This window comes from Bufo bufo, chromosome 8 (assembly GCF_905171765.1).
Source record: "Bufo bufo chromosome 8, aBufBuf1.1, whole genome shotgun sequence".
Classification (NCBI taxonomy): Eukaryota; Metazoa; Chordata; class Amphibia; order Anura; family Bufonidae; genus Bufo; species Bufo bufo.
The window spans coordinates 199,412,696-199,434,437 of NC_053396.1; the positions used below are offsets into that span (position 1 = coordinate 199,412,696).

At 42.0% G+C, this 21,742-nt stretch overlaps 1 long non-coding RNA gene across 1 annotated transcript in view; it reads left to right on the plus strand.

The window, feature by feature from the left end:
* The window catches only part of LOC120977852, a 37,833-nt gene extending 29,761 nt beyond the window's left edge, over positions 1 to 8,072 (plus strand). The window contains exon 3 of the long non-coding RNA XR_005773977.1: positions 8,006 to 8,072. This is a non-coding gene — a long non-coding RNA (uncharacterized LOC120977852). The remainder of the gene's footprint in view (positions 1 to 8,005) is intronic.
* The last annotated feature ends 13,670 nt before the right edge of the window (positions 8,073 to 21,742 follow it).

A 21,742-nucleotide genomic window follows, 5' to 3' on the forward strand; every position in this document is an offset into this window, starting at 1 on the left:
AGGACAATGCCACCTGCAAATTTTGCTCCTGGGCACCCGCGATCCGATTTCCTTGCACTGGGTTTTGCCATTTTTCAGTGGTGTGGGGTCCCCCAGTTGCTCCCTGATTTTGTGGGTATTTTTTGGATTGATATCCACCCCGATGGTATCTATTCTTTTTTTTCCCACTATTTTTAGAGGGGTACCTACCACTTCCTTCTGATTCAGATATCTCAGACTCTGATATATCAGTATAGTCCCTTTGCTCCGTTCTCCTAGAAAAATAGGGGTTCTTACTATTTTTGTTATTATATATATGCCCCGTTTCAAAATCCCTTTTATCTCTCAGGTATTTCTTGTGCTTACGTTCTTTAATCTCACTTTGTGCACTTTCTATGTTCTTTTGGAGTCTGGTTTCAAGTGAGGGAAATTCAGGTTGTGTCTTAAATATCTGAATGTCACCTATCTCCTTCTCTAACTGTGCAGCTACTCTCGTTAGTAATTTTCTCTCGTATTCACATATATACAGTTGCATCCGGAGAGAATTCTCCGTAAGTAACTCCTCCCAACCCTTGACAAATTCTACATCATCTTGGTGCGCATTAGGAGTGATCCGTATGCGCATACCCCTGTAGACTATCTTTTGTTGGAGGTATGTCTCCAGACTGGTAACCTCCCAAATGGATCTAATATATTTCTTATAGGTTTTATTAATCTCTTTGAATGCCTGGGATATATCTTGACAATTCAAAGGGAGATTATCGCTGGAGAACACTATGTTCGCTTCAGAGAGAAAGGCCTGACTATTCAATTGGCTAGAAAGAAATCCTGCCATCTCAATCCGGTTATTCATCAGCTCTACATATGGCTATTCATTGGGATCACAGCCATTAAACAAGGGTTTCCCAGCAGGGCAGTATTTATCCTGGATCAATTATTTTAGGGTCCTTCGTGAGATTGGGCGAATAAGCCCCTTCAAACAGACGATTATAACAAACAAAGAAATCCCTCAAAGGAGTTGCTACGCAACTATTGACCAAATAGGACTATGTAGGGATGGTCAGAAGACTGCTAGATGACCGGAAGACCTATAAAAGATTGGAGTCAAACCCAACTGTCAAATTTAAATCAGAACTCGAGTCTCTTCTAAAGCAGGCCAAAGAGGACAATTTGATCTCAAAAGATGAATTTAAAATACTGTATAACACATGTCCAACGACGGCCACTTTTTACGCCTTGCCGAAGGTACACAAAAAGCGGGATCCAATCCCAGGAAGACCAATTGTATCCGGCAATTCCAGTCTGTGTGAGGGAATTAGTACTTATGTAGACCACTTTCTCAGACCTTTCGTCGAAATTCTACCATCGTATATAAAAGACACGCTAGACATGGTCAAAAAACTAAATGGCATCCAGCTAGGCCCCAATATCCTTTTAGCAAGCCTCGATGTAGAGGCCTTATACACGAGTATTGAACATGAAAAAGGGATAAAAGCAGTGAAGCATTATCTATATACAAAGGGCACACATCTATATCAGCACAATGATTTAATTATACAATTGTTACGGTTTTTACTTACTCACAATTATTTTGTTTTTGATGGCACTTTTTATTTACAGACGCACGGCACAGCAATGGGGACGGTTTGCGCGCCCAGCTTCGCAAACCTGTACCTTGGGTGGTGGGAAGAAAAATTCGTATTCACAGAGGAGAACACATTATTCACAGATTGTATTTTGTTTTGGGGCCGATTTATAGATGACATTTTGATTTTTTGGAATGGTTCGTTCAATGCATTCAAAGAATTTACGGAAAGATTAAATAAAAATGATCTAGGTCTGATATTCACTGTAGAAACACAGTCGGAGAGCATTAATTTCCTCAATTTAAAAATTACACTGGACAGGACAGGAGAAATTAAAACAGAAGTGTATAGAAAACCCACAGTGTCTAATGGTTTTCTTCATTGGCAGAGCTATCACCCACCAAAATTAAAGAGAGGTATTCCCGTAGGCCAGTACCTGAGGGCCAGACGGAATTGTACTGACGAAGAGACCTTTCAAAAGGAAAGCAACATCCTATACTCGAGGTTTAGAAAGAGGGGTTACCCTAAAAAGGTCCTTCATCAAACGTACAACAGAGCCGTCAATACAAATCGGGAAGAACTCCTAAATAACAGGAAAAAGGATGATGAGAAGACCATTAGATGCATAGGGACCTATGACGTACAGGATGCTAGGGTATACAAGATTCTCCAAAAACACTGGCACATCCTGAAGGCGGATAAGGATCTGAGAGAGATGCTACCCAAAAATCCAAGCATTACATACAGACGGGGCAGAAATTTGAAGGAAATGCTAGTCAGGAGCCACTTTCAAAGAATTCCCAAAAGCAAAACTACATGGCTTAAGACCACGGGTTCCTACCCGTGTGGAGCCTGTAGTTTCTGCAAATTCATGACTCCAAAGAAGGAATTTAAAAACCCTTATGATGACAGAACATACAAAATACGAGAATTCATCAACTGTAAGAGCTCGGGGGTGGTCTACTGTATACAGTGTGAATGTGAAAAGATGTATATTGGGAAAACCATTCAGGAATTAAGGAGGAGGATCTCGAAGCACTTCAGTGTATTAAACACTAATGAAGAGACACCCCTCTCTAGGCATTTACTAACATGCCATGATGGCAAAACAAACGGACTAAAAATTTGGGGGATACAGAAGATCGGGGTATCTCCCAGACAGGGCAGTATTGACCGCAAGCTTCAACAAGAGGAGACGAAGTGGATTTATCGTCTCCATTCTCTTGCCCCGAATGGGCTAAATGAAGGATTCACCTTTGCTTCCTTTCTGTAAGGCCAAATGGATCATCCAGAATACAATATATAATGGATTTAGTGAGAATGACATTTAAAACATGGAGCATTAAAATGAAATAAAATAAAAAATAAAAATTCTTTCCTTCCCATATGAGAATAAATATGAAGATAAAGAAAATAAAAAATAAAAAATAAATAGATAAATAAATAACCATCCCTATAGGGAGATGAGGGAGAAAAAGAATTGGGGTGCGGACGTTCAGGGATGGGTTAAAAGCAAGTTGAAAACAGTAGGGTAGTAGAGACAACTAGGATATAAACCGATATGAGTAATACTTACGTCTGGGAAGGCATCCGACAGGAGGAGGTTGAGAAACCTGGGGAAAAAATAGAGAATAGAGAACAGCTATAAATAAGGGAAGTACAATTACAACTTATATGGTCAAAAATAACAATGGAGATATATATATAAAATATTAGGATAAAACGGTGTCTATCAAACGACAATAAAGCATAACCATCATAATCACAACCCTGGTGATTAAAATCAGAACTAATTGGGGATTATAGAAGTCATATCTATAACCTAAATCTAAAAAGAGGGTCTCTATAAGTCCAGAGGTTATTAATTGCTGTGAACCTCTGATATAGAAGAGAGAAGTGGCGATTAAAATAAGAAATATACAATAGTTATCCATATTGACCATCTCACGAGTAGTTACCCACACAGCTTTAAGGAAATCTTGCTGATCTTGTCGGAGGCTATGTTCGCAGGCATGCGCAGATCCAGCTGACAGCCGTAATGGAGAAAAAGTTCTTGCGCATGCGCACAACACTACTGTGAAGCCGCAGGACGCAGGGAATGACAGATGTGGGCGCACAGGCAATGACATCACCAATATGACCGGGCTGGCTGACGGGAGGTGAATGAGGTGACGTCAACAGCCCGGCCATGTAGTATACACCCACAGTCAGCGAGACGGGGCACCCACCTATTGGTGGGATGTGGTTGCAGCGCACACTCATCGGCAGCTTCCCCCTCCCCTAAAAAATGGATTGGACAATAAAGTAAACCGGAAGGTTTAAAAAGCCCTGACCCCGCCCCCAACACTCACCTGATAGTTTCCCCTGAAGACGCCGACAGGCTCGGCGAAACATGTAGGGATACAGGTTGCTGGTTTTTAGACAGGAGAAAAGACAGGGCGATATAGATGGGTCTCGGGATTGAGAGACTCTATATCAATGATTTGAAAAAACATGTAGGCAAGTCCGAGGTTTGGACAAAAGTTGCACACAGAAATACTGGCCACTTATCCTGTGACTGTCACTCCTGAAAGTTTTAATCTCCTCTCATCTTTTTTGTTCCCAAGTATTATGTTGGTTTTAAAAGAAATATAATAAAATTGCGTTTTATAATATCAGTCAGAGGAGTTGCAAAAATACGCGTGGTCCTAGTGGCCGTTAAAATTTTAAATTTTGGTCAATAGTTGCGTAGCAACTCCTTTGAGGGATTTCTTTGTTTGTTATAATCGTCCGATATCCGAGATTAGACACAGAATGAAGGTGATGCTACCAACAGAGCCAACTTTATTTCTATTCAATAGACGAAAAAACACAAGCAAAAGAAAATTTCCCTCAATACTGCATATGTTAATATTAGCAGCTAAGAGAAGTCTACTAAGACATTGGTTGAAAGAAAACACACCTTCGATATCAGAAACACTAAATGACATGAAAAAATGCCTAAACCTAGAGAAAATAGAGGCAGAATATCAGAAGACCAAATTGACGGGTGCATTCTTTGGGAAGTGGAGACCATATATTGCGGCATTTCTTTCAGCAGAAGAAGTGAGGGAGGTAGTGCGGCCATTCCAACATACGGAATGGTTTCTGAAATTGTATCCATCAGATCCATGGAACTCGTTGTTCATTGAACAATAATGCCAACAGCCTGCTTTGTGAATGAATGAGACATACAACTTAAGCATTCTATGGTGCCCTATTGTGAGATAATAATAATTGAAAACTCAGGAAGGAGAGAGGAGGTAGCATGTGTTGGGGGGGTAGTTCTTAAGACTCACTAAATAAAGCTGTCGTTTAAAAGGGTTGTAATATGTGATGGATGCCCTGTCGCTATTAAACAAATCATACTCAGGGATAGCAATAGAGTAATGGTATTAATGGTATAATTGTACTTTTGTAATTACACTGGATACAAGAAATATGTGATGGTTTTCTTTTATGATGTACTATTGTAACAACCTTTTGAAAAATAAAATAAAGCATTTTGGTTTAAAAAAAAAAAAAAAAATTTCTTATTTTCCTCCTCAAAAACCTAGGTGCGTCTTATAGGCCGGTGCGTCTTATAGGGCGAAAAATACGGTATTTACATTTGAGCAAAAAGTGTCCAGTCCAAAATTATTCATACCCTAATAATCAATAGAAAAGCCTTTATTGGCTATTACAGCAATCAAACGCTTCCTATAATTGCAGACCAGCTTTTTGCATGTCTCCACAGGTATTTTTGCCCATTCATCTTTAGTAATGAGCTCCAAATCTTTCAGGTTCTAGGGTCTTCTTGCCATCACCCTGATCTTTAGCTCCCTCCACAGATTCTCAATTGGATTCAAGTCTGGACTCTGGCTGGGCCACTCCAAAACGTTAATGTTGTTTTCTGCTAACCATTTCTTCACCACTTTTGCTGTGTGTTTTGGGTCATTGTCATGCTGAAATGTCCACTGGTGCCCAAGGCCAAGTTTCTCTGCAGACTGCCTGATGTTGTCGTTGAGAATCCTCATGTATTGCTCTTTTTTCATGGTGCTGTTTACTGTGATTAGGTTCTGCAGCGTCCCATTAAGGACACGTGGGCACTGCAAAATTACTGTGAAACTGCATTATCGTATTGCATGTCATTTTGTATTACAACACCTGTTGTATCCCTGTTCATAGGCTGGTCTAGTGTAATTTATACATCCCACCACTAGATGGGGATAGCACCACTCTGGGATATCCAGCCCAGCTCAGGTCTTATCTGTAGTCAGTCTTCTGTTTAGTTTGAGAGAGTGCAGATCTAGCACGTCTGCTCAGGAGAAAAGTAAAGCCAGGAAAGATTGAAAACCAAAGGATAAAAGCCACTACCCAGGCATCAAAGACCTTTGGGGATCCAGGTGAGGGATACTTTAGCCATGGGCATCCTCACCAAATTACTCTGGTTTAAAAGGGACCTGAAGCAAAGTCACCTACCAGAAATACCTACACAGAACCACAGCCTGAGTCAAAACCCAGCCAAACCTATTAACAGTGGATCAACAGAATTCCTCTAAAGAGCAAAAGACTGTATTCTGTCTGGATGTATATGCCACAACTAAAACCAGTCACAGTAAAAGTTGTGAGTTGTATCCTACCACTGTCTACTTCATTCTTCAACACTACTACAACTGGTTGTACCACCATTAACGGTACTGGCGTCACGACAAATACCACCAAGGGACCCAGCCGCCACAAGCACCCTAAACACCACTGTCATCGAGGGCACCTCGACCTCCATGTAGGCTGGTGCTTCCCTACCACAGAGTGTGCCCCGGAGGATTTCGTGCTGTCTTCCTCATCACTGTGCTGCTGGCCCAGGGAGGCTTTCTGCTAACCGTGAGTAAACCGATGAACTGTATTATTATTGGCCCCTCATCGGCCCACCGTGCACCTCACGTGTAGCCCCTGCGGATCTGGCACGCCACAGTTACCTGGTCCATTGGCTGAAAAACACCCCCAAAGCATTAGGTTCCCATCACCATGTTTGACAGTGGGGATGGTGTTCTTTGGGTTGAAGGCTTCTCCTTTTTTACGCCAAATGAAGGAAACATCATTGTGACCAAACAATAAAATTTTTGTTTCATCTGACCATAACACAGAAGACCCCAAAAGTCTTCTTCTTTGTTCAGAAGAGCTTTTGTGTGCCTTATCTGGAGAAGTGGAACTTAGCAGTGTTCAGTGTCCGTTGGATTGTCTGCCTTGAGACATTGCCACCAGCAGAGCCCAGATGCACCAGGATGGCCTTGGTGGTGATCCTTGGATTCTTTTTAACCTCTCTAACTATCCTCCTGGCCAGCACAGGTGTCACTTTTGGCTTCTGACCACATCCTCTGAGATTTTCCACAGTGCGGAACATCTTGTATTTTTTGCTCAAATGTAAATAAAAGCTGAGAAATGTTTTTTTTTTCCACAATAATGCCTCTTGTACATCGTCTTATTATCTTTTGGGAGACACCTATGTCATTTCCTGTCAAAAAAATTACTTGCTGGTTGAATAAAAGTAACTTTAAGTCAAAATTTGCCAGGGGTATGAATAATTATGGCAGCATTGTAGATATAGTCCCCCTTGCATATGTCCCTGTATTTCACTGACACTAAATTCTGTTTTCCACCACAGAACAAACTACCTCGGCGTGCCCGTATTTACCTTGTGTCCTCTGAGACACAAGGAGAGGAGTCAAGTAGAGCTGAGGGCTGCTGTTCTTGGAACAAGGTAAATGGATGGATGATTGGCTGGGTGGATCATCGGATGATAGATAAACGGATATATGGACGGATGGATGATTGGTTTCTGCTTGGTTGGATGTATGGATGTATTTATGCATGGATATTTTGATATACAGACTGATGGGTGGATGGATGAATTGATGAATATATGGTTGGTTGGATGAATGGGGGATCGGTAGGAGGGTAGATGCATCCTTCCTGTACTCATTATAGAGATAAGTACAGAGAAGGGATCAGGGTTGCCAACCGTCCAGAAATTTGTAGACAGTCCATAAAAATAGGCAACTTTTTTACTGTGTCTGTGCAAAAAATCGATGTGTCTAAGATTTTTTTAAGGCTGGCAGTTCTTGTCTAGATAATTTTGGTGGTAATTATCGGCATTTTACAGCTCCCAGTAAATGCTGGTAATGAGTTCTTACCAGTATATTGAGCTATGGACATGTACTGGAGGGCTCTATCCAGTCTTGGGATGAGAGAGGCTCAGGGAGTCTATGCAGATGCAGACTTTTCCTCAGTGAAGCTCCTAGATAGGCAAAGAGGGCTGTTTTATGGCCTTTAAGGGGAGCTCTGAGAGTCTGTGAAGCTTGCCCCTACATAGTCATGGGGGCTGTTTTAACCATGTAGCCTATCCCTTGCATATAAATTCTGTTTTCCTCTCTCCACCACAGATCAAACTACTTCTGCGGAACAACCGTGTTCACCCTCTGTCCTCTGAGGCAGAGGAGCCAGAAAGAGGCGAGACATCGCCCAAATGCTGCCGTTCTAGGAACAAGGTAAATGGATGCATGATTGGATGGGTGAAATGGAGGATGGCTGGCTGGTTGGATGGATGGATCATTAGATGGTAAATAAATTGATGGATGATAAATGGATGGATGATTGGTTTCTGCTTGGTTAGATGTATGGATGGATTGATGCATGGATATTTTGATATAAAGACTGATGGGTGGATGGACGAATTGATGAATATATGGTTGGTTGGATGAAGGGGGGATCGGTAGGAGGGTAGATGTATCCTTCCTGTACTCATTATAGAGATAAGTACAGAGAAGGGATCAGGGTTGCCAACCGTCCAGAAATTTCTAGACAGTCCATAAAAATAGTTATAATATTTGGTTATAATTATTAAAATTTTATAGTTCCCAGTAAATGCTGGTAATAAGTTCTTACCAGTATATTGAGCTATGGACATGTACTGGAGGGCTCTATCCAGTCTTGGGATGAGAGAGGCTCAGGGAGTCTGTGCAGATGTAGAGCTTTCCTCAGTGAAGCTCCTAGATAGGCAAAGAGGGCTGTTTTAAGGTCTTTAAGACGAGCTCTGAGAGTCTGTGAAGCTTGCCCCTACATAGTCATGGGGGCTGTTTTAACCATATAGCCTATCCCTTGCATAGGTCCCTGTATTTCACTTCCCCTAAATTCTGTTTTCCTATCTAACCCACAGATCAAACTACTGTTTCGGCACAACCGTGTTCACCCTCTGTCCTCTGAGGCAGAGGAGCCAGAAAGAGGCGAGACATCGCCCAAATGCTGCCGTTCTAGGAACAAGTAAATGGATGCATGATTGGATGGGTGAAATGGAGGATGGATGGCTTTTTGGATGGATCATTAGATGGTAAATTAATTAATTGATGGATGATAGATGGGTGGATAGTTAATATTTGCTTGGCTGGATGTATGGATGGAAGGTGGTTGGAAGGATGGATTAATGGATATTTGAATTGAAAGATTAATAGGTGGATGGATCGAAGGTTGGTTGGTTGGGTGGATTTATGGATGAGAGGGTGAATGAATGTTTGGGATACTAAATGAGAGAAAGATAGAAGGATGAATAGACAGAATAATTAGATACATACCAAATCTTAAATTATACCCCCCTCTTACCTTGCATAAGTCTCTGTATTTCACTGGCCCTAAATACTGTTTTCTTTTCTCCACCACAGACCAAACTACTTCGGAGCAACCGTATTCACCCTGCAGTCTGAGGAAGAGGGAAAGTCAGGACATGATCCGTTCTACAAACAAGGTAAATGGATATATGATTGGATGGGTGGATGGTTGGTCAAAGTACTGGGTGGGTGACTACTCCCCACGTTCCAGGCCATGTCTTGGTTTTGGGCTATAAAACACAGGCAGCACTGTCAGGTGGTGTGGATTACTCCTCTCTGACAGTGGAGCTCTGTCAGTCTCTGTGTTGGGACCTGGAAGTTTGGGCCTGGATTAAGGCCCACTACCTTGTTGGTGTGGATTCTGCTTTGTCCAAGGACTTTTTCTTTGCTGCATGGTGTGAACGAACACCAGAATCACGAGGTGACTGTTTTCCTTGAAACTGACTTTTTGTGTTGTCATTTACTTAATGTATGAATAAACACTGAACTGTTTAATGCAAAGACTTTATTGTTGCCTCTATACTGCGTCCGCTAACCTGCCTATTAGATCAAATCCCCACAATTGGCGGAGGATGCGCGCACACGCAGTGAGGCTGGCATGAAGGCCTAAATTTTTTTGTTTTTCCGGGCACGGTTGTATGTCTTACATCAAACCAGCGAGATTACAACCAGTGTCCCTTGACAAAATGGAAGCTGTCGTAAAAGCCCTCATGGAGGCTAACTTGCAGCAGCGGGAGGCTAATATGTATACTTTTTTTATTTATTAAAATTTTATACGCTAATATCATTTTTGAAACAAAAAAAAAATCATGTTTTAGTATCTCAATAGTCTGAGAGCCATAGTTTTAATTTTTTTTGGCAATTGTTTTAAGGTAGGGTATCATTTTTGCGGAATGAGATTGCGGTTTGATTTGTACAATTTTGGGGTGCGTATGACGTTTTGATCGCTTGCTATTACACTTTTTTTTTTTTTACGGTGTTCACCTGAGGGGTTAGGTTATGTGGTATTTTTTTTAGAGCATGTTATTATGGACGCGGCTATAATTAATATGTATACTTTTTTATTTATTTAACACAATAAAAGCATTTTTAAAACAAAAAAAATCATGTTTTAGTGTCTCCATAGTCTGAGAGCCAAAGTTTTTTTTATTTTTTGGGCGATTGACCTATGGAGGGGCCCTTTTTTTACGGGATGAGGTGACGGTTAGATTGGTACTAATTTGGGGCATACGCCTTTTTGATCGCTTGGTGTTGCACTATTAGTGATGTAAGGTGACAAAAATGGCTTTTTTTTTTTTTTTTTTATGGTGTCTATCAGACAGGGTGGATCATGTGATATATTTATTGAGCCGGTCGTTACGGATGCGGCGATACCTAATATGTGTGTTTTTTCTTTTTTTTTATTATAAAATCAGGGGAAAGGGGCGTTTTTTTTCTTTTCTTAACTTAAAACTTTTTTTAACTTTTTTTTTTTTTAACTTTATTTCTGTCCCACTTTGGGACTTCAACTTTTTGGGGTCTAATCCCCTCTACAATGCATTACAATACAATAATGCATTGCCTGTTAGTGTATTACACAGAGTCATACACTAACAGGTTGCCTAGGAGACGCAGCCTGAGGCTGGACATGTTGCCTAGGAGACGGGCCTGAGGCTGGATCTCCTGGGCACCCGTAGAAGGCAGGTCCTGATGCCGTGCAAGGCATTGGGCAGCCTCTGCACGGCATCGGGCTGCCTTGTCACACATTGGGTCCCCGCTTCAGCAGCGTGGGTACCCGATGCGCTTATTCTCCCGCCGCAAACCACTTCTATATTGCGGTTAGCTCTGAACGCGGCATAGAATGGGTTAATCCTCCAGCATCGTTGTAAACAGCAATGTCGGCGGAAACAGCAGGGGCCCGGCTACCAGGGACTGCCGGACCTATGCAGTGATCTGGCGGACGCAGCTCCTGCACACGCCCGATCAGCCCGCCTGGCAGAATGCTTTCTGGCACAGCATCCCCCTCCGTACATGCACAGCATTTTGAGTTAAGGGGTTAAAGAGAGCCATTCTGAAATCCCACGCACAGAACATGAGACGCATAGTGTCTGATTGCCCGACACAGGAACTGAGGGTAGAAGAAATGATGTATAGATTTATGCAAAGGGGATATCCATCACAGGTCCTATTAACGGCTACGACGGATTCTATGCAGACAATACATACACAGAAAAAAAATCTGATAACCCGCGTATAACCTTTATCCATATATTTCACCCTTTTAACACACTCTTTGACCAGATTGTTCGCAGACATTGGCCCCTTGTAGGTAAATCTCATCCAAAAATAGAAGAATTTAAGAATCCCTCTTTAATCTGCAATAAGCGTAATCCCAGTTATCGTGACCAGCTAGTCCATGCCGATATTGGGAGCATGAAACTGGTCTCATGGCAAAGCACATTGAGTGGTCAGAGCAATGGAACATTACGGGGCTTGCACTGGGCCCAATGTTCCCATATCATTAAGGGAGGGTTCTTTTTCCGCCCTCACACAAGGAGAGCCTTCAAAGTGAGTGGATGTTTTACCTGTGACTCCACACATGTCATATACCTAATTAAATGTCCCTGTGATCTGTTATACATTGGGGAAATAATACAATCAATTAGGGATCGCATCTGCAAACATATGTCGACCGTCCCGAACAGAAAACCTTTTCTCGCCATTACCATTTCACTTTCATCAATATCACCACTCCATATCTCAGTTAAAATTCCCGGTTCTGGAACAGGTGAAAAGACGGAGAAGCGGCGCTGATATGAAAACCATCTGCTGCGAAGAGAGGCTTATTGGATACATACACTAAGTACATTACAATCCAGGGGACTTAATAGAGGATATGAGATTACACAGTTGACGTAAAGTGATATTTTATTTTGTTATATACTTCTTTTCAGGCAGCTTCCTCCAGGTAACATACTCTGGATATATGGATCCATTAGAAGTTTGCGGTATCCTTCCTTGATGTGATGATATACTAAAGCCTCTTTCACATGGGCGAGATTTCCGCACGGGTGCATTGCGTGAGTGAACACACTGAATCCGGACCCATTCACTTCAATGGGCTGTGCAGATGAGCAGTGATTTTCACGCATCACTTGTGCGTTGTGTGAAAATCGCAGCATGCTCTATATTGTGCATTTTCCACTCAACGCAGGCCCCATAGAAGTGAATGGGGCTGCGTGAAAATCACAAGCATCCGCAAGCAAGTGCGGATGCGGTACGATTTTCACGCACGGTTGCTAGGAGACGATCGGGATGGAGACCCGATCATTATTATTTTCCCTTATAACATGGTTATAAGGGAAAATAATAGCATTCTGAATACAGAATGCATAGTACAAGAGGGCTGGAGGGGTTAAAAAAATAAAAAAAATAATTTAACTCACTTTAATCCACTGGATCGCGCAGCCCGTCTTCTCTACTGTCTTCATCTTTGCTGTGCACAGGAAAAGGACCTGTGGTGACGTCACTACGCTCATCACATGGTCCGTCACATGATCCATCACCATAGTATATGCATTTATGATTGTTGGATTTTGGCGATTATGCCCATAATATGTTTTTTGGTAATTTATGTTAATGATAGAGTCACGGTATACACTGACACATGATAGATTTTGATGAATACTATGTGTTATTCCTTTGATTGATGTAATCAGCATTTTGATTGATGAATACTGTGAAGCTGTATAAATATGCACATTGCACTAGCAATTTTGTCACTGCTTGAAAAAGATCCCAGGAAGTGGATCGAAACGTTGCGTGTCTGGTGAATAAAGTCTGAAATTATTTTACGCCTTGGAGGTGCAGTGGAATTCTTCTCACCCATCACCATGGTAAAAGATCATGTGATGGACCATGTGATGAGCGCAGTGACGTCATCAAAGGTCCTATTCCTCAAAGAAAAAGACAGAAGAGAAGCCGGGCTGCGCGAACAAGTGGATTAAGGTGAGTTAAATTATATTTTTTTATTTTTTTAACCCCTCCAGCCCTATTGTACTAAGCATTCTGTATTAAGAATGCTATTATTTTCCCTTATAACCATGTTATGCTAGTTTCACACTTGTGGCAGGACGGATAAGACATGCTGTTCACCATGTCGGATCCGTCCTGCGGCTATTTCGCCGTGCCCCCGGGTCGCCGCTCCGTCCCCTTCGCCGTGCACCGCCGTGCTGCGCCGGAGCTCCGCCCCCGTCCCCATTATAGTCAATGGGGACGGAGCGGCGGCCCGGGGGCACGGCAAAATAGCCGCAGGACGGATCCGACATGGTGAACAGCCTGTCGGATCCGTGCTGCTGCAAGTGTGAAAGTACCCTTATAAGGGAAAATAATACAATCTACACAACACCTAACCAAAACCCGAACTTCTGTGAAGAAGTTCGGGTTTGGGCACCAAACATGCCGATTTTTCTCACGCGCGTGCAAAACGCATTACAATGTTTTGCACTCGCGCTGAAAAATCGCACATGTTCCCGCAACGCACCCGCATCTTTTTCCGCAACACCCATGTGAAACCAGCCTAAGGATTGTTTAGAGACGTAACTCACGTTCTTTTCCTATGTTTTGGCTTGATTCCATGTGTTCTTCCTACAAACTTGGTGCTATCAGGTTTGTGTGTCTTATTAACACCGCCCCGTTTGTGTGTTTGATGTCACTTCACGTGGCTATTGTAACTGTGATTTCAGACTGTGAATCACATTTCTGTAGTAGCTGATGAAGGCTGGACGGGCCAATACGCGTCCTCTCGATGTATACCTTTAATAAAATAAAACAGCATAACAATTGAGAAGCTCAGCGCGTGACGGGATTTCATACTAATAGCTCATCTCTACGCATTTCAGCAATATCGTTCTGTATTTGACCTATAACACCAAGAACAATTTACAGTTTTCTCACATTACACTGTGTGCACAATTATTAGGCAAGTTGTATTTTTGAGGATTCATTTTGGAAGGGGCCATGTCATTATTCTTTCATCTTCACTGGGTAGCCATGCAGTTGAGTACTTCGATACATGCGGTGGAACACTGTCCTACATAAAAGTCATTGCTTTCTTGAAAGATTCAGACTTTTTCCTTCACCACTGCTTCAAAAAAAAAGTGTATTCTAAAAACTGGCAGAAGGTTTGGGAGTTGATTTTGAGTCCATCTTCAACACAAAAAGGTCCAACTAGCTCAACTTTCATAATACCATTCCATAGCAGTACCCCACTTCCACCTTGCTGGTGTCTGAGCTCTGTGCCCATTACTGATTCAGCCAGGGGCTCATCCATCTGGTCCGTCAAGAGTCACTCTCATCTCATCAGTCCATAAAACCATAAAACAGTCTTGACATCTTATTCAGTGGTGGTGGGGTTTCAGGCTTCCTTACCTTGGACATGTCTCCGAACACCTTGACCTTCTGTCCAAGGAGGCTGCAGTTCTGGAATGTGACATAACTGGAGGATAATGGGTTCCTGGTCTCTTCACATGTAATTTTTCTCAAATATTTGGGAGTTAATTTGCATCTTTTTTTCTCCACATATTTTTTGCGACCCTGTTTTTAAGAGTGCTACATCCCAACAGCTTTTGTACTTTTTACAGTCAGTTAAATTTATTTTTTGGGCCCATTTGGCATAAGGCCTAATTATTATGCACACCTTGATATAAGGTATTGATCTCCTTAGGTCACATCATCCCTCATTACACAAATGCACATCGCCTGATGCTTCAATTCAATAAGTGTTCAAGTTCATATAGAGTTGGAAAAGATGCAGAAAAATAATGATGTGGTCAAAACAGTCACTTGTCTAATAATTGTGCACACAGTGTAGAGATTTCTTTATTGACTACATCTGCTTTAATTCTTCACAGGAAAAGCCAAAGCTATCTTCTGTCCCAAGGTGGAGAAAATGGGTGCCTGGTGAGAAGCCCACATGTTATCTAGTATTTTTCTATTACATGTATGTTATACTGCTGTAATGTAAGGACATGCTGATAAATCTTGATGGGTCCCAGCTCCTGACATAAATTTCCTTTGTAGAGCCGTGCATCAGCGAAAATGTCACCAGGAACACCAATAAGCGCACCTTCATATCAGCCCAAAACCAGGATCGTCAAGACCTAGACAGAAGACCTAAGCCTGAGGACAAGCAACTTTGTCCAAGTTAATGATAAGGGACTTACAAACATCCACATGGTTGATGCGGCAACTCAGGTGACCAAACAAGACCTAATCCTTGTGGTGGGTGTGACAAGGACTGGACATAATCTTGTGGGTGGGGTGCTTTGATGAGGACTGTCAGGAGATGGAGATTCTCCCCCTTCCTATGGATTGTATTCTTGAACTGTGAATTGTCAGTGATGGCTAATGTCAGCTTATGTTCTGCATACTGAATGTGCTGCCGCTGTAGATATTTTTTGCAGGCACTGTCCCTTTAACAGTCGTCTATTTGGCCTCACTGCATTAATGTGCTGTATCCTGCAGTGCTCTACATTGCTTTGTGTAATGCAGAACTCACGTGACACTAGGAGTTTCAGAGAACAAGAGATTGGTATTTAGCTGAAGCCACATGGAGTGAGACTTTAGGCACATACCCAGCTGATGGCAGGGAGCGTGCCAGAGAGTTTTTTCCTTCTGTATTACTCATTGGCACCAGGGCTCAGACATATAGCTCACTTCAATTTCAGTCCAATGTTGTAAATGTGTAGCAGCCGATTAGTGAGGATGATATGTGTAGTGACAAGGTTCTCTTGTAATTTTAGGTTTATATATATTTGTCATCCCCTTGCCGGAATTTGTCATCGAAAGTCTGGAGGTGGAGAGTCAACTAAGCCAACAGATATAAGTAATATCCACGTGAGAGATGGCTGACAAATAACATCAGAAGAAGCAGAAACCAACAACATCATGCCGGACCAGGGAGAAGAAGAACGTGTCAAAACCAGTAATAATATGGAGAGACATCACAGGGTAGATTCAGCTATTGTATAAGAACACCTAGATATTAGAATTTCACGTCCCTGGAGATGAGAGGACTTGTCACCTAATGTCCAGAGATGGAGAGAATATTTCCCAGCAGCCGGTGTGATGACAGAGTGTTCTCCTTTATAGAGAAGATAAGATCTGTGAGCAGAGACATCATGAACTGGGCCCCATGTTCTCCCCTGCGCCTTAAGGAGCTGAATGAAGAACATCACCACTGATCAAAGAATAGACATCAATAAATGTCATCTGAAAAACACAAACGTATTAAGATGATATTTGGAAGGGAGGTAGAAAACCATCATGTGTGTATGTAGTCAGGGAATAACTGTGGGGTGGACTGATATTTACAATAAGCTAGATCCTTATTATGAAATATTGTACACCTGTTTAAATTGATTTTCTTTTAATGTACATTTTTGGACAACTTAAAAAATAAATAACCTGCACCCCCAATGTGTACAGACTCTCAGCTTACAGGAAGAGATCATGGGGATATGAAGAGTAAGGTTACATCTACATGGAACGGATAAACTGTGGATTGTCTGCGTGAAACTTTGTGCGAAAAATCCACTGCATTTTGCTGTACCAGAGAAGTGGATGAGACTTTAGCCAATTTCGTCCTTGCGCCACAAAATAAAATCTGCCTCGTGTGGCGGTATCCTTAAAAAGTATGAAAAATCTTGTGCCATTTGTCACTCCGGACACGTTCAGGCCTCCAGATATACAGAATTATTCATCATAGGGCAGAGGCTATTCTAAATTTTCATACCACTTTTTACATTCAAATCTGTTTATAGAGGAATTGGACCAGATCCTCTTACAAGCATTTGAGGACAGGTTAATCTCAGTAGATGAGCTCAAGTTTATGACTCCAAGAAATCCCCAGATACCAACTTTCTACGCACTCCCGAAAATCCATAATGAGGTGGACCCGTTGAAAGGGAGACCAATAGTATCTGGGGTAGATTCCCTCTCTCAAAACACAAGCATCTACATTGACCAGGTTTTGAGACCGTTCGTCTCAGCGCTGCCTTCATATATAAGAGATACGACCGATCTTCTCTTGCGAATACAGGATACTGCTGTAGAGGAAAATACCTACTTGGCCTCTATTGACGTTGAGGCCCTATACAGCAGTATACCTCATGTTTGGGGAGTCAAAGCAGTTGAGTCCTTTCTGACAACTAGGGGTATCCAGTTTAGAGCTCACAATTCCTTCATGATCTCTATCCTCAGATTTGTCTTAACGCACAACTTCTTCCTGTTCAAGAATGTGTTTTACCACCAGCTCAGGGGCACCGCGATGGGTAGCCCTTGTGCCCCGACTTACGCAAATCTGCTTCTGGGCTGGTGGGAGGACCAACTTGTATTCAGTGATGTGGAGGAACCCTGGACCACCCACATTACCTTTTGGGGAAGGTATATTGATGATATCTTTCTCTTGTGGGATGGTCCAGAGGTTGCCTTTAAGTCCTCTGTCACATCACTGAATAATAATCCGATAGGTCTGAGATTTACCTACGAAATTAATGATAGGGAGATCTCATTCCTAGACATTAAAATCTCGAAAAGGAATGGAATGTTGTGTACTGAAACATTCAGAAAACCAACGGCTACCAATAGCCTTTTACATTGGGCTAGCTTCTATCCGAACGCAGTAAAAAGAGGCATTCCTAAGGGCCAGTACATTCGGATCAGGAGGAACTGCACGGATACCCCTACATTTATGGCGCAGTCCAGGGACCTTAGGGATAGATTCCTTAATAGAGGCTATCCTGATGTCACACTAAAAAAGGCTTTTAGACATTCCCTCAAACATACCAGAGAAGATTTTCTGAATCCCCGCAAAAAGGATGAAACACAAGACGAGGTCATTAGAGTTATTGGGACATATGATGACTCTCATGAGAGGATTTTTGAAATCCTGAGAAGACACTGGGATATCCTCCGAACAGACAGAGATCTTATAGATGTGCTCCCACCCAAACCAGGGATTACTTTCAGGAGGGGAAAATCGATAAGGGACTTTTTGGTTCATAGTCTTTATACTTCACTAAAATCTTCTGGAACCTGGTTGGATAGGAGACCGTTGGGAACATTTAAATGTAGTGGTTGCATAGCGTGCCCATTTATCATTACATCAAAATTCTTCAAGAGCGTTACAACGAATTAAACCTTTTGAGATAAGGGATTTTGGTAATTGCAGAAGTTGTGGAGTGGTTTATCTCATAACTTGTACCTGTCCCCTAAATTATGTGGGAAAGACTAAAAGGGAGCTGAGGAGGAGAGTGGGGGAGCACCTTGGAGACATCCGACATAAACGCGACAAACCCGTGGCGAATCTTGTACTTGAGTTCCATGAGGGTGATCCCAGATCCCTGGGATTCCAAATCATTGACATCATTCTACCATCTCCACGTAAGGGAGATTAGGATAAAAAAATCTTACAGAAGGAATGCCAGTGGATATATAGATTAAAAACATATAGTCCACATGGTCTCAACGAACAATTATCATTTGGCTGTTTTCTGTAAGATGGTTGCTCCCCCGCTCAGATCCACCAACTCCCCTGTTATTGGCACTGCCCACATGAACACGACTATTAAGTGGGTTATGCATCCCACTTGAACACTTTAAGTGGGTTTATACTGCCCACTTGAACACGACTATTGGGTGGGTTGTACGTCCCACAATGTCCACCTAACCACGACTACTAATTTCCCCTGAATTATTGTCTTTTTAGGGCCTCTAGATAATTCATTCTTGGCCAGATCCCTGGTCATTACTCCTCTCCGGATCCTGAATCACCATTCTGGCCTTTTTTATTAATTTTTTTGCCCACTTTGGCACGACTATTAAATTTATAATGTTCGACTGTGTGTGGTTTTCCCTCCTGGGGTGGCCCCCTCTTCTTCTCGAAACAAAACTAACTACCAATGGTGTACTCAATTGCTATCATATGTTCTGCCATAAATTAAAAATATCGGATCAGAATTGGTCCTATAGTAATTATTATGGTGCCGGAAGGGGGTGTATTTTGTAAACAAGTTGTTTTTTCCCCCTGATGGTCTGCGAATAGCTGGTCCGGTGTTACCCTGTCAATATATTAAGTATTATAACTCCTTTGGTGTCTGGCTTGATTTAATATTTCCCCAGACCTCCCCTTTGTGTCCCTTCCCTCTCTTTACTAAGTGTTGTCAAGTGTTAAATTATGATGTCCATCTTATGACTAGTTTTGATCAAAATAGTACATATAGAATGGAATAGCACATGATAAACATATTATTTCTTGTTATTCGAACATTATTATGACTGCTAATTAACTGTACAGCCTCTTTGAATCGTCTAAATCGCATGGTGGAACACAATTTGCGTTCCAGAGCTACTTCCAGTTTTCGGGACAGCATTATATGTGTCACTTCCGGTTTAATACATCACTTCCGGTCTGTGGAACGCATTTGCGTTCCAAATCAGCGTTTGCATGCTGTCCCAATGGGATTATTATCTGTGAGGTATTTTATGATCCTACAATGTATTTCTCCTCAAATGTGGTATCACCATATCCATGGGGGACACCAAATAGATCGGGAGAGATCACTTTGAATATTATTTTTCATCTATTTTGTGAACTAAATTGTTTGAGAGGGGAGGGACCAAAATGGGGGTGGATACTTTATAAGGCGCTGATTTTGAACAGGACTTGGGGACACCGGTCATCTATTGCCTACATCTGGGCTTCTACTCCTGGAGGGTCTTGATTGAGGGACGCCAAATTTGAAAAATCTCTATTATGAGACACTGCTGTTGGAGTATTGATCTCCACTTCCCCTAACGAACCAGTCAGAAGCTATACTGACTGGGGAAACGTAACGTTGGGATTTGTGTTTTTGTATTCGTATGTGTTTTTCCAGTGTGTCTGTCATGTCATATATTTTTTTTTTGGTCAGGTAGGATAGGGTGATATAGGGAGAGATAGTTTAGGCACGAGGACAGGGAACCTCTACCTTCAAGGGGTGTCCCTGGGCTGAGTCTTTTTAGGGTCACGAAGGGATTGCTGTAGGATAGGATTGTCTCTCTTACTATGATATATTTTATCAATTAGTTATATGATTGTTATCACGACCTCTAGACCACCACGGTTACCACCAGGGCTAATTAACCATCTGAACGCTTTTCTCTACTAGCACTAGATCTCCATCTAGCTATGGAGCGTTACACCCATTTCTGAGTTAACCATCCTACTCCATTCTTACTGGTATCTCAGCAAACCGTGAGTAACCAAATAACCTGTTTATAGTGGTTCAACAATGTGTGAATTATCACGATATACATATCCAGTATTTTAGCTAACCGTGAATTTTCACGGAACATGTATTATGTGAACCCATGTAATAAGGTCACTAGTGAACTGTAATATATTGTTCTCTATGTTTTTGTTCTCAGCTGTTTCCCATACACAAAGTCACTCATGTGGGGGTAATCTTAATCCTACGGATTGCTCACCAGCACTGCATATGCGTCTATCCTAATCTCTGATAGATGTAACTGCAGTTACATCCAATATACCTTCTTGCCATTATATGACAGTAATTGTTGTGTATGTCGACCTTCCTTGTACTTGTAGTCCGGCTGTAGGCCAGATTTTATAAATAATTATTAAAAGGTATATTTTAATTGGGAAGGTGTTCCAGTATATATTCACTTTTTACATTCAGTTGAAAAAATTCTAAAATGTAGGTGCCATTTAGTGGAAGCCATCAGAAGGTGCTACTGTACTGTAATGCCGTTTCAGAAGAAGCCTCTGGGCGAAACGGCGTTCGGAACAGGGTGCTGGCTGCTCTCTCTTCATACACGTTCACACTGTGTGCAGTCCGACATTCAGCATAAACCATTCCTGTCTTCCAAATAAGAGGACTGTTCTTTAGGGTCCATTCACACGTCCGCAAATGGGTTCGCAACCGTTCCACAATATCGGGAATGGGTGCTTACCCATTCATTCTCTATGGGGCCGGAAGAGATGCGGAGAGCACACTATGTGCTCTCCGCATCCGCATTTCTGGAGCGCGGCCCTGAAATTCCGGGCTTTGAAAAAATAGAACATGTCCTATTCTTGTCCGCAATTGCGGACAAGAATAGGCAGTTCTATGGGGGGTGCCGGCCGGGTGTATTGCAGATCCGCAATACACTATGGACGTTTGAATGGACCCTAACTTGTTGATTGGCAAAACAGGATGGTTTGTTAAAACTACAAGAATACAAATAGCATGTATAAGTATAAAGTATAGATTGCATGTACATATTTGCATTAACACTGAAGCACATGGTAAAATAGCTGCCTGTACATCAGATTACATGTCTAGCTAACAGTATTAACAACTCCCTGAGTAACAATTATAACTAGCTAAACAGCTCTGCATAACATGTGTCCCTGAAACAAAGGTAGATCTCTCACCAGATATGCTTTTACAAGGATGGTGGAGTTTGAGAAGGAGATATGCAAAAGGGCAGCTCTAT